This window comes from Ornithorhynchus anatinus, chromosome 15 (genome assembly GCF_004115215.2).
Source record: "Ornithorhynchus anatinus isolate Pmale09 chromosome 15, mOrnAna1.pri.v4, whole genome shotgun sequence".
Taxonomy (NCBI): Eukaryota; Metazoa; Chordata; class Mammalia; order Monotremata; family Ornithorhynchidae; genus Ornithorhynchus; species Ornithorhynchus anatinus.
This window is the reverse complement of record NC_041742.1, coordinates 19,276,471-19,289,242: the sequence shown is the minus strand read 5'-3', so window position 1 is coordinate 19,289,242 and position 12,772 is coordinate 19,276,471.

Here is a 12,772-nt window from a genome sequence, read left to right as displayed (position 1 = left end):
AGAGAACTAACCGGATAGGGAGGTTGCTTCCTTAGGGAAGGGACTTTATTGATCAATCGATCAGTGCCATTTATAGAGCACATACTGTTTGCAAAGAACTGGACTAAGCACTTGTGAATACAATTTGATAGAGTTGGTAGACACAATCCCTTCCCTCAGGGAGCTAATAGAATTTTTTTGGACAAGGCACCTCAAAGTTTATGCATTTTTATGCACTAAAGTGCTTGCCTAAATTTATATTTTCCTGGAAACCAAAACATCTGAGAAAGGGCCATATAGCAACCTGGTGTAGCTGCTAGAAATACCTAACTTACTCCCAACAAAAATTCTCTCACTTGAGGGATATCTCCAAAATTCAATGCTAATAATATAAAATAGTCTATAGTCCCAAGTAAAAGAGGACTGTCCATCTGATATTGTATAATTCCCCAGCTCTTAGCATAGTGTGTAGGCTTACTGAGCTTAATAAATGTCATTATTGTCAAAGAGGAGATTGAACTTGGTGTTTTCTTTGTAAAAGGTAGTATAAATATGCATTCCTTTGTCCACCACAGTGTTAAGATGTGAGAGCAGCATTTATTACTGAAACCACGAAAACAAATAACCTCTCATTTTTATTTTCTTTGACCCATACCAAATCTCCCAAGGTGGAAAAAGATTGTCAGACGTAGCCTTGATTTAGGGAATATATCCACGAGGTTTTTACTTACCTGACGCATACATAGTAAGCACTTAAAAATACCATTACTATTATCATTATTATTATTAATTTGTATTAATAATTAAGACCTAAGTACCTCATAACCTCTGTGACATAGTAACATGTTCTTTGAAGAAGTGTTTGATCAATCTCAAGTTATAATGAATCTTGTATTCTCTACCCACAAACATCATATATATGCATTGCAAATCCTCGTTTTCAAAATTACTGTTTGATATAGTGTAGACTGAAGATTAGCATAGTAGTTGAAAAAGTATTATGGTGAGCAAATAACATGGTAAGAAATTTATGGAGGCTGGGGTGTAGTCCCTAGAAAGATCTAAAGTTTTCAAAGAACTCTTTGGTTCTTAATTAAAAAAAACAAAACCCAGAAAAGACTTGGATTTTTTATGACATTTTGGAACTCTTATTTTTTCTTTGACATTTGTTTTGAAAGTAAATTAAATCATTTTTCCTACTAGAGAGTGTATTTTACTTTCCCACTGTGGGGGAAATAAACTCACTCAATCAGCCGATAGTATTTATTGAGCACTTACTATACACGGAGCACACTACTGAGCACTTCAGAGAGTACAGTACGTTTCCTGCTCATTAGCAGCTTACATTCTAGAGAGAAAGACAGACATTAAAATAAATTACAGATATGTACATCAAGGTACAGATCCAAAGCATAGGCAACCCAGAATAAAGAGGAAGTAGAGGAAATGATAGATTAGTTGGGGAAACATAAGAAGATTTCAGATCTCTTTGGAAGTTACACTCAACTTCTTGGATTCTTCATTTTTTTCTTGTTGATTTTTAATGAGTTGAGTGCTACAATGGAGCACAGAATGTGAGTTGTGCATTTACATCCTTGACTGCAGGCTAGTATATTAAATCCTCTATTATTAATAATCATCATCATCCATCATTCCTTCATCCCAGGAACTTTCTGCTCACCTGTACGGAGTAGCATTCGACATGGTCATCTCTGGAGTGGGATAGCGATTTTATACCATTTCTTCTGCTGCCATGATGTGAGAGAACAGGACAGGCATCCTCTAGGACCTATGTATGTAAGAACTGTTTATCATCAGATTTTTAAAAAAGGAATATGTAGATTATGCCACTGCATCCCTAATTTAAGCAGCAAATGCCAGGTTTTTTTATTACTGTATATACACGTAATAATTTTATTTGCTTATATTAAGATCTCAGTTCTTCACTAATAATAACATATAGGATATTAAGATTACTCATTATTAGTGAAATAGACATTAGTGAATTACTTGTTTTGATGGGAATTACGATGATTACTAAGCCTCTCCGTCCAACTTTCCATATTATTTACTCTCACGAGACACCTGGCCAAGAACTGATTCAGTTTTACCATATGCCAAACTTTGAAATATTCCCTCTAGACTGTAAAGTCATTGCCGGCAGGGAACATGCCTAACCAACTCTCTTGTATTGTACTCTCCCAGTGCTTAGTGCAGTGTTTTGCAAACAGTAAGCACTCAATAAATACCATTGATTGCTTCCATCTTTAATAATAACATTAGTCACATTTGTTAAGTGCTCACTATATACCAAACACTCTACTAAGTGCTAGAGTAGTTGCAGAATAAGCAGATCAGACACAGTCCCTGTCCCATAGCCTAAAGGGAGGGAGAATGGGTAAATAAACCCATATAACAGATGAGGAGACTAAGGAGGAGACGTTTGACCAAGATCACATAGCAGGCAAATGATGGACCTGGATTTAGAACCCTCAACTCCCCACAGAATCAGCGTGGTGTAGTGGGTAAAGCAAGCAACTGGGAGTCAGCAAGTCATGAGTTCTACTCCCTGTTCTGCCACTTGTCTGCTGTGTGACTTTGTGCCAGTCACTTCACTTTTCTGTGCCTCAGCTACCACATCTGTAAAATGGGGATGGAGACCCTGAGCCCCACATGGGTCAGGGGCTGTGTCCAACTCGATTTGCCTGTATCCACCCCAGCACGTAGTATCGGTGCCTTTATTATATATATTGTACTGCCCCACATCATTTTTTCTAAAGAAAGTCACTTGTGTTTATGATGAAAATGTCTGTTTTATAGTATAATAATGCAGCTTCCTGGGACACTATATAGTAGGTATTGTAAAGTAAAAAGAATCTTCTGGAAAACAAGTGGCCCATACACAATTCCAGCCTTGGTGACTTGATGCTTTGTACACAATCTATTCCATGCTGAAGATGAGGTACATGACGAACAGTTTCAATACCACAATCCTCTTTTAATCATTTGATTTCTATTTTCCCAGACTGCTCGTGTGTAAAAATCTATGTGCAAATTTTTTGCGTAAAAAAAAGTTCATCACCACTGGTATTTATAAGCACATACTTTGTGCAGAGCTCTCTACTATGTGCTTGGAAGAATACAATAAAATAAAGTTGGCAGTCACGCTCCCTGCCCACAGTGAGCTCTAAGTCTGAATAATGAGATTGAAACTGTAATTGCAAGAAACTATTACAGGCAATATATTGAATCCGTGGCAAAAGTATAATGAAAATAAAAATGAATAATTCCAAAATATTTCTTCAACGACAAACACCATGATTATTTAGTCTGCGAAATTCTCGGAACTCACAAACAGTCCTTAGTGAAAACAGATTTTTATCAGCAGTAAAGTGGCAAAATCTGGAGTGCGCAGGAAGGAAATTATTTCATTAGAGATGACAGAGGGCACTTCATTTGTGGGAAATTACTTAAAAGATTTATACAACAGCACAAATGATTATTATTTGGAAAGTTGCCAAGAGGGAGAAATCAGGAGGATTATGATCTGAGCAAAATATGATAAAGAACAGGTGGTGTATGATGCAAAATGGGTTTGAGAAAACTGGCACAAAAGTTCATTTTTATTTGAAAAGTACTTAAAAATGTAATATCTACAACTCTAGTTTCATAGTAATTGATCAGATTGCAAAAGGGTCTGATAGACTGGTTTTCTGGCAAAAAGAAATCAACAAAAATACCAACACATGTGCCGTTCCATAGGTTCAAAAGCAGTGGCCATTTCGATCTAGCAATTCATTTATTTGATATCCTTTTGTAATGATTACCTCCTGACCCTTTGTGAAGTTGTGGGTCTCAGCTTAATAGGGCAATGATTCCTCCACCCTCAATTTTCCTTTGCATTTGCCTAATTCGGGGATAAAAGTTATTTCTGCTAAAGGAGAGACCTATTTTTAGATTGTGAGCCCTCTCAGGGTGAAGGGCCATGTTTCCCATCTTTGTCTTCTTTCCCAGCTGCTTAGTACAGGGCTCTCCACAGAGTAGGTACTAAATAAATACTATTATTACCTTTGGAAATGCTAAATAAATACTATTATTATTATTTGAAGCCCCCTTGACATACTGACCCTTAACTGCTGAAGAGCTGAGAATCTGCCCTCAGGACAAAGTGATTCCATCCTCCGGGCGTTTGCTCTGAGGGTGAAATAAACCTCAATAATACTTTCCCACCCTAAAAAAGGAAAGGGTAAATCATGAACAAGCAACTATGTGTTGAAAGTATTTGGGTAGTCCAGAAATTGATATTTGTGATATTCTTTCATTAGATAAAAGCTGAAAAAAGCAAAGGAACAAATGGGTCATTATCTAAACTGAGATATAACTATATATGTATTTTTTTTATTGTACTTGTTAAGTGTTTTCCATTGTGCCAGGTACCGTACTGACCGCTGGTGTACGTGCATGCTGATCTGATTAGCATATATCTTGTGTCCAACCTGATTAGCTTGTATCTACCCCAGCACTTAGAACTGTGCTTGAAACACAGTAAATGCTTAACAAATATTATTATTATCATCATAATGCTGACTAGGTTGGATGCAGTCCCTGCCCCACATGGGGCTTGCAGTCTTAATCCCCATATTACAGATGAGGTATTGAAGGCAAAGGGAAATGACCTGACTTGTCCAAGGTCACACAGCAGGCAATAGGCAGAATGAGGATTAATAATAATAATATTGGTATTTGTTAAGCACTTACTATGTGCAGAGCACTGTTCTAAGCACTGGGGTAGATAAAAAGTAATCCATTTGCCCCACGTGGAACTCACAGTCTTAAATACCAACCTTATTATTAATAATCCCCATTTTACAGATGAGGTAACTGAGGCAGAGAGAAGTTAAATGACTTGCCCACAGTCACACAGCTGACAAGTGGCAGAGATGGGATTCAAACCCATGACCTCTGACTCCCAAGCCCGGGCTCTTTCCACTGAGCCACGCTGCTTCCCTTAGACCTTAGTTCTTCTGATGCCCAGACCTTCCATTAGGCCATGTTGCTTTTAAAGAGAGTAAGTATGTTTTCTTATTGATTCCATAGAGATGTTAGGTAATGTTTTGAAAAGGCGTGCTTCGGCAGGGTGCAGTAAAGATGGTCATTGGACATAAACGCCTGCTTAGACACCAAGTCGAAAGCATCTTTTTGCAGCATATTTGGTTGCCTTCATCCCAGTCCAGTCTTCTAATAAGACCATTGCAAGGAGTTTAAAATACCTCAGTGTCTATTTGTATACAACTGTGTAAGATGCTGTCTTAAAGGAAACTCTAGACTGTAAGGAATTACTGTTCCATTTTGTAAGAGAACTTCTTCTGAGCCACTGTGGGGAAATGCACTTAAAAAAATGCATAAACAAGTGAGGTCTAAACATCTTCTAGTCTGTCTTCTCTGTGGAAGTGAAATAGATGAAATCAACCTTCTTTCTAGTGTCTGGCTGAGTAGACTTCTTTCTCACTGGGCATTTCAGTCCTTGTAAATGATCTAACAGTTAGCAAGCTGTGCTGTTAGCCCAATAGAAAGGCCACCTTTCTGGGAATATGGAGAGCTGGGTTTTCTTTTTCCTTCTTGGGGTTATGTCATCGGTGGTGAAGGTTTCTGACCACAGAACCATCTTGGGCTTGCTGTGAGATGGCCGGGCCGAGCCAGCATCTTTAAAAATAATGGGCAAATAATGGGCACCAAAGGGGCTACCAAAGCAAATCTTTGTGAGCCTCTGGCATGAATGACACACAATGACATTGTGCTGTGGGCATTTTGGTCATAAGCGTCTTTTTGTGGGCATACATATCTTTAAATTATATATTATAAATTACTCATTTATTCATATTAATGTCTGTCTCCTGCTCTAGACCGTAAACTCGCCACGGGCAGGGAATGTATCTGCTAATTCTGTTGTATCATACTCTCCCACACACTTAGTACAGTGCTCTGCACATAGTGAGCACTCAGTAAATACAATTGATTGATTGATGGATTCTTTTAGTTTTCCAATTAGTAATTAAAAACCTAGTCCTGGAAATAGGTATCATGCATATTCTCCCGAGTGGAGAGTGGATGGAATATCACTCACAGATCTTCAACCAGATTCTCAGCAGAAAAGGAACTCATCGTCCACTGTATCATCCTGAAGAACCAAATGGACCCATTAGGATACATCTTAGTAATGGTTAACAGCACACAGAGCTGTTCTAAAATTATCTTGCTAAAAAAAGATCACTGTTGAACCATCAATATGCAGCAAAGTGTTTCACATACCGAAAATATAAAACCTCCACATCTATTTCCAGCTGTGAAAATGTATGTGTGCGATGTGGTGTATGTGTGTGTCAGTAAGAGTTAAGGTATAAAGTAGAATTTGCATGCCAACTCTGTGAAATATGACCATGTCTTTGAGGAAAGATCTTAGCTAGGAGTTTCTGATTCTTGCCGCAGTCTTGTTCCCAATCCCATCTCCATCTCACCTTATCCCCTCAGAGAGCATAGGGAGATGTTGGTTTTGTGGGGTTTTTTTGCACAGAAGTAATTATCAATGTTGCTGGTGGTTATGGAAGACATAAAGTCTGTGCACACCATTTTATTGCGGAAGACAGTGCTGCCTCTACAGTTCAATCCTGAATTCCAATCACTTTGGACCTCTTGAAAATGCAAAATTTTTCACTGAATCCTCTCTGCACATTTTCAAACCCAGGTGTCATGAACTCCCTTCAAGGGTCCATTTCTTTGTTAGAGAGAGAGAGAGAGAGAGAGACTGGAACAAAGAAACTCTAATTTAATCATTTTGCAGCACTCCATCATATAATTGATAGGTCGTTATGCATAGCCAAATAATTATGGCAACTCTTAAAATCCAAGGCCCTGCGTGACTGTTTTAAATGTCCTACAGTATGAAATTTTCTCTAAGATTGCTTTGCATCAGCATTTCGGGGACTGCAGAAAATATGGAGAGAAAAAAATCTAGGTCAAGCAGATTAATGAACTAAAGCTAAATATTATGGGCTCAAAATAGCCAAGTTGGCTGCTAATGAAATGCAGTTCCCTGAATGTGTTCAGAGTCACATGAAAAAAGACCAGAAACCCAAAGGATATATAAACTATTCTTTCAGACCCAGACCCATAAATGCATTTGAACTTCTTCAGATTCACTCTATGCAAGTGTCAGCATGAAAAAGATAAAACTGTTATACTGAAAGCTCTGCCTCAGTACTTAAAAGTGTGATTATTTGCATATGATATTGTGAGATGTGATCATCTATACTGTAAACTCACTGTGGGCAGGGAATGTATATACCAACTCTGTGTTACTGTACTCACCCAAGCGCTTAGTACAATTAACTGCACACAGAAAACACTCAATAAATACGATTGATGGATTATTGCGGTTTGTTTCTTCTAGTGTTGCCTGCTAGCGTTGTGAGACTATTTCTTCAGTGATTCTTCTCAATAAAGAGACCTTTAACTAACTCCTTGGTGATGCGGATGAAACTATTTAAGAGTCTGAAGACTTTTCATCTGAAGGAATGTTGGATGCGACCTCAATTCCCGTGTAATGTCTGCTTCCAGAGACACCTTCATTCCCACAGCACCTCTGTGCATATCTATAATTTATTTTAATGCCTGCCTTCCCCTCTAGACTGTATGTTTCTTCCCTGTGGGCAGGGATTGTGCTTACCAAGTCTATTATATTGTACTCTCCCAAGCACTTAATACAGCATGATGTAGTGGATAGAATTCAGGCCTGGGAATCAGAAGGTCTTGGGTTCTAATCCAGCCTCTGCCACTTGTCTGTTGTGTGACCTTGGGAAAGTCACTTCACTTCGCTGGGCCTCCGTTACTTCATCTGTAAAATGGGGATTGAGACTGTGAGCCCCACATGGGACAGGGACTGTGTCCAACCTGATTTGCTTGTATCCACCTCAGGGCTTAGTATGGTGCCTGGCATATAGTTAAGCCCTTAAGAAATACCATTTTTATTATTAATATTACAGTGCTCTTCACACAGTCTGAAAATCATTTTCTTTTTGTATGCTATTTTGTTTATACATCACCAGCACCTATGTTTACTATGCGTAGACTAACTCTTTGGGTTAGGCATCTGGTGTCTAGTCTTACAAACCTCCTCCTCGTGTCTAGTACAGTGCTGTATACGCTCAGAGGAGCCTCATTAAGTCCTGCTAATTACCCCAATTCTTCCCATATTCAGTTTACATATATCAGAGCTGGCTAACATGGGCCAAGACTGTATATCAATCAATGAGTGGTATTTATTGAGCGCTTACTCTGTGCAGAGCACTGTAGTAAGCACTTGGGAGAGTACAATGCAAGAGAATTTGAAGGCAAATTCCCTGTGCATAACAAGCTTACAGTCTAGAGGGGCTATACGCTCTTCACAGTGTTCTGTCTACTTGCCCACTCTCTTATTTCAGTCCTTGCCCCTGCGGAACATGACTGGGAGGAGGATAGTATGAGTGGCACTGGGCAAGCCACTATCACTGAAATCTATTCCTCTGCACAGTCTCTTTAAGCTCCTTCTCTAAACTGTAACTTCCTTCCTTCCTTCACTGAATCAATCATATTTATTGAGCACTGACTATGTGCGGAGCTTGGGAAAGTACAATACAACAATCAACAGAAATATTCCCTGCACAAAGTAAGCTCATAGTCTAGAGATGAGCTTACAGTCTAGAGTGGGCAGGGAAGATGTCTACCAACTCCATTGGATTGTACCCTCCCTAGCCCTTAGTATAGTGCCCTGCACACAGAAAGTGCTCATTATTGATTGATTGAACAATTGGTCCTGAAGTCTCACCACTGAGACTTGTCCTTCATTCCTAATGGGAAATTCCATCCTCACAAACCCAAAGGATTATCGTGATTCAAAAGTGTCGAGACAGAATATAGTCGGATTTGTATATATGGTCAACTACTGAGATGATTTTATATATTCTTCAAATTAGGGTAAAATTGTTTTCAATAGTCCACAAGCCAACCTCATGTAAACAGAGCTGACAAAGGAAAAATAAAAGGAATTAGAGGGCAGTAGCCTGCTGAAGATGCATCAAAGGATTAAATAAATCATCCCATCAGTATTCCAATTGGACCCTGAAAAATGATAACTCGGAGACAAATTTTTTCCAGACAGCAATGGATTCGAATTAGCTCTTCTTACTACTCTACTCTGACTCTCACGGTGTCCCTCCATACCCACTTTATATTTCTTCCAGACCTGCTATTTATAAAGAGTCTAGACACAGCAAACAAGGCTGTCATTTCACAGTAAAAATGAGCAAGCTTGTTGGTTCACAATAAAATATATACATGCCCCGTGATCAAATGTTAGACCTCCTGCAGGGGTGAGGACCTAGGATGTGAACTGACGCCGGTTCACTTTGCTCACACTATTGGACTGGAGTGTTAGTCACATTTTTAGGGACAGTGGATGGCTTGCAGAAAATGAGAAACATCTCAGTCTTACAGAAAAAGAGGTTGCCAAACTTGCAAAGTTTTCTGTCCTCATGAGCCCAGCATCTTTTCTGATTATGAGTTCTTCTCAAACACTGTTCCTTGTGGCCAGAGAACACCTTCTCCTCCTAAGACTGTGGGCGCCCCATAGGATACGGACTGTTTCCCACCTAATTAACTTGATTCTACCTCAGTGCTTAGAACCGTGTTTGACACACACTCAGCATTTTAAAATATCCTAAAACTCTGCTACGTTGCACCCTCGCAAGCGCTTAGTACTGAGCTCTACAAACAATAAGTGCTCAATAAATACAATTAATTGATAGAATTGCTCAGTCTGGCCATGACAATATGCCAAAAAAGCTCTTTTCACTAGGCCAGGCTTGAAGTTATCTTGACTCTTTTGATCAAGAATGAGCTGTTGGATCAGGCAAATTCCAGATAATTAAATTTCAAACTATGAAAAGATTTAGAAATTTATCACCTCTATAAACCGCAACCAGAAGTCACTGCCAACATTTCAGTATGAATATATGCCCTTGGAAACAAGGGGCAGTTTGCAATAGCCCAGAGTAATTTTCTATCCAGGAAAGATCTTGAAAGCGATAAATTCACCATGGCCTCCCCAAGCTATATTGTAAACTCTTTAATCAATCAATCAGTCAATCAAATACTGGTATTTATTTAGCCTTTACTAAGTTCAGAACACTGTATTAAATGCTTGGAACAGTACAATGCAACAGAGTCAGCAGACATGTTCCCTACCAAAAAGGCGCTTCAAGTCTAAAGAGGTAGGCAGATGCTTATATAAATTTATAATACATACTTGAAAGATATGTATATAAGTGGTATGGGGTGAGGCGAATATAAAATGCCCAGAGGTCACAGATTCAAGTGCATAGACTACACAGAAGGGAGAGGGAGTCGAGGGAAAACAGAGCTCAATCAGGGAAGGCCTCTTGGAGGAGGAGACCTTAATAAATGCTTTGAAGGTGAGGATAGTGGTGGTTAACACGTATGGAGGGGGAGGAATTTCAGGCTCAGAAGAGGATGGAGAAAATGGATCGGTGGTGAGAGAGAGACGAGATTGGCGTGAATAAGCTGGCGCTAGAGGAGCAAAGTGTGTGGGCTGTGTTGTAGTAGGATAGTGGTGAGGTGAGGGAGAAGAGGGCAAGGTGATTGACTGCTTTAAAACTGACTGCGAGGAGTTTCTGTTTGATGAGGCGGTGGATGGGCAACCACTGAATAATGATCATAATAATAATAATGTTGGTATTTGTTAAGCACTTACTAGGTGCAGAGCACTGTTCTAAGCACTGGGGTAGATACGGGGTAATCAGATTGTCCCACGTGAGGCTCACAGTCTTAATCCCCATTTTACAGATGAGGTAACTGAGGCACCGAGAAGTTAAGTGACTGCCCCACAGTCACACCGCTGACAAGTGGCAGAACTGGAATTCGAACCCATGACCTCTGACTCTCAAGCACGTGCTCTTTCCACTGAGCCACGCTGCTTCCCATGCTGAAGGTTCTTGAGGAGTGGGGAAATATGGACAGAACATTTCTGTAGAAAAATGATCCAGGCAGCGGAGGGAAGTATGGACTGGGAGTGGGGAAAGACAAGAATCAAGGAGGTCAGCAAGGAGGCTGATACAGAAATCAAGGCGGGATAGGATAAGCGCTTGGATTAAAGTCATAGCAGTTTGGATGATGAGGAAAGGGTGGATTTTAGCAATGTGGTGAAGGTTGAATTGATGGGAATAAGTGACGGATTGAATGGGGGGTTGAATGAGAAAGAAGAGTCGAGGTTGCGGGCTTGTGAAACAGGAAGGACTGTGGTGTCATATACAGTGATGGGAAAGACAGGGGAATTACAAGGTTCGGGTGGGAAGCTAAGAAGTTCTGTTTTCGACATGTGAAGTCCAGAAGTACAGCGAATCGTCCCGTTTTGGTTTTTTGATGGTATTTATTAAGCACTTACTATGTGGCAGGAACCATACTAAGAGCTGGAATAGATGAAAGTTCACAAACAGGTTCCTTGTCCGGAACGACCTTACATATAGAGAACAGGGAGACTAATTGGACTGACAATTCCTGTAGAATCAAGATGTCTGAGAGCATGGTAAAAGGGAGCTATTGTCTATGACATGAGCCAGTGAGTAAAGAGATAAAACAATACTGATAAGGAGATTCTGTTTGGATAGAAAAAGGGCCAGGGGAGAGACAATGGATATCTGTTGAGAGAGAGATGAAAAATTGGTTAAGACTAAGAAAGGTCAGATTAGAAAATGGGAGAATTGATTATTAATAGACTCACACAGTTCCCCAGAGAAGTTCAAAGTGAAAAATGCAGTTAGGGATTAAGGAGCCAGCAAACTGAAAGAGAAAGAAAAGACAGGCTGAGTTTTGAACCAACAGTGAATGAAGGGAGATGCAAGATAAAGAAGGAGAAGTTTCAAGGAGAGCAGAGGCTTAAATGATGAAAGGGACATTTTGAATTCAATTTTACCTTCCTTATCCCACCGTCCTGGATCAATTACTTTTGTGGAGAAGCACACACTCATGTGGAATATACGTGAAAATATGTTCTCCAAGAGGAAGAAATTGGAAGTGGAAATACCAGAATAAGGGGTAAGTCCCATAAAAATAATCATTCAGGACTATAATTGGACTGAAATAAAATGATCCAATTGAGGGTCTATTACATTAAATCCACTCTTCTCTTCCATTAGAGAGAAAGCTCTTCGAGGACAGGGATCATTTCTTACTCTTCCACACGTTCGTGTACATAATAATGATAATGTTGGTATTTGTTAAGCGCTTACTATGTGCCGAGCACTGTTCTAAGCGCTGGCGTAGATACAGGATAATCAGGTTGTCCCACGTGGGGCTCACAGTTAATCCCCATTTTACAAACGAGGTCAGTGAGGTGCAGAGAAGTGAAGTGACTTGCCCAGAGTCACACAGCTGACAAGTGGCAGAGCCGGGATTCAAATCCATGACCTCTGACTTCCAAGCCCGGGCTCTTTCCAGGGAGCCACGCTGCTTCTCTACATCTGTTTCAACTGATGTGCCCTATGTAGTGTGAGTTTGTGGTCACTCTGCAAGCGAACAGAGTCACAGAAAAATGCACATTCAGATCAGAACAGCACTGCTGACTTGTCAGTGATCCACCCTTAGGGCAAAGAATCTGAGTTCCATTTGGGACAGGGACTGTGTGTGTCTGACCTGATTATCTTGTACTGCCCTACTGCTTAGTAAAGTGCTTGGCACATGGTAA